This window comes from Microcebus murinus, chromosome 23, assembly GCF_040939455.1.
Source record: "Microcebus murinus isolate Inina chromosome 23, M.murinus_Inina_mat1.0, whole genome shotgun sequence".
Lineage (NCBI taxonomy): Eukaryota > Metazoa > Chordata > Mammalia > Primates > Cheirogaleidae > Microcebus > Microcebus murinus.
This window is the reverse complement of record NC_134126.1, coordinates 23,968,079-23,969,997: the sequence shown is the minus strand read 5'-3', so window position 1 is coordinate 23,969,997 and position 1,919 is coordinate 23,968,079. Positions and strand designations below refer to the sequence as shown.

At 40.0% G+C, this 1,919-nt stretch overlaps 1 pseudogene; it reads left to right on the top strand.

Annotated features, from left to right (window-relative positions):
* Positions 1 to 1,427: 1,427 nt before the first annotated feature.
* On the top strand, positions 1,428 to 1,593 carry LOC142864005 (uncharacterized; annotated as a pseudogene).
* Positions 1,594 to 1,919: the final 326 nt, after the last annotated feature.

The following is a 1,919-nucleotide window of genomic DNA, read 5'->3' as shown; positions in this document are numbered from 1 at the left end:
TGGGGTCAGGGCGTGCTGGGCATTGACACTCTGCTATTAAGGGGAGTCCAGGGGAACACAGACTAGAGGGTGGTGCGGGCGACTTCCACAGCAGGGAATGTTTCTTTCCACTGCTGGTAGGGTGACAAACTGTCATTATGAATAGTTGCAAATGCAAATTATACTGTTGATGAATGTGTTAATATCAATAATAACAACAAAAATCACAGTGGACACTTTGATATAGCACTTGTTCCGTGTCCGGCAGTGTTCTAAGCACTTTACATATATTGACTTATTTAAGTTCATCCTATGAGTACCTATGAGGTAGGCACTGTTAACCTTATTTTACATATGCGGAAATTGAGGCACAGGGAGACAGGGAGATTAAGTGACTTGCCCCGGTCTCATGGAAATGACAAAGCCAGGAGGAATCAATCAATCAAGTAATTAACAATGCAGTCACTTGGGAGGCTCTGCCTTAGCAGGCAGAAACACTTGCTATTTTCTGCTCTCATAATGTAGAAATATACTCTACTCTCAGCAGTGTACTTCAGACCTCAGTAGTGAGAATTCATGAGTATTCCTACAGGACATAGGCTTCTCCCCATTGCTGAATGGCATTTTGTGCTATTTATCATTCGCAAGGCACACAATTTCTCACATTTTATATGCCATTTATTTCTTATTGCATATATTTGTGGGGTCCAATATGATGTTTTGATATATGTATACATTGTGGAATGATTAAAAAAATTCAAGGTAATTAACAGATCCATCTATCATTTTCTATGGTGAGATGAGATAATTTAAAATTTACTCTTAGCAATTTTCGATTACTATTAACTATAGTAACATGCTGTACAATAGGTCTCCAGAGCTTATTCCTCCTAACTGAAACTTTGTTTCCTTCCAACACCTGCCATTTTATTAGAACAACCTGGGTTGTCCTACTTAAACTGCTCTTGGACGTGGATTTAGGTTACCTGGCTAATAACTGATTTGTTTGGTACCAATGTTTTTTTTTTTTTTTTTTTTTTTTTTTTTGAGACAGAGTCTCGCTTTGTTGCCCAGGCTAGAGTGAGTGCTATGGCGTCAGCCTAGCTCACAGCAACCTCAAACTCCTGGGCTCAAGCAATCCTTCTGTCTCAGCCTCCCAAGTAGCTGGGACTATAGGCATGAGCCACCATGCCCAGCTAATTTTTTCTATATATATTAGTTGGCCAATTAGTTTCTTTCTATTTATAGTAGAGACGGGGTCTCGCTCTTGCTCAGGCTGGTTTCGAACTCCCGACCTCGAGCAATCCACCCGCCTCGGCCTCCCAGAGAGCTAGGATTACAGGCTTGAGCCACCGCGCCCGGCCTGGTACCAATGTTATCAAAAGAAAAATAACCATATTTCTTATTTCCTATTCATTTCCAGAACTGTAATTAGCCCACTGAAAGGATTATATTCTCAGCCTGTTGGCTAAGATCAAGTGTGGTATCTGTTCTTATCAGATTAATAGAGAATTATTTTTAGGTTTTTATATGGAATAAAAATTTTTCATTTGGAATAATCTCAAATTTAAAGAAAAGTTGTGAGTAGAGTTCAAACAACTTTTCTTCCTGAACCATTTGAAAATAAGTTGTCAACCTTATCTCCCCCCAAATACTTCAGCATGTATTTCCTTCAAACATGAACATACTCCTACAGATCCACAAGATTTTGATCATCAAAATCAGAAAACTGGCCGGGCGCAGTGGCTCACGCCTGTAATCCTAGCTCTCTGGGAGGCCGAGGTGGGCGGATTGCTCGAGGTCAGGAGTTCGAAACCAGCCTGAGCAAGAGTGAGACCCCATCTCTACTATAAAAAAAATAAAATAAAATAAAATAAATCAGAAAACTAACCCTGATACTACCCTACAATTTTGTCCTTGGACCCCAATTGTCTCATTAA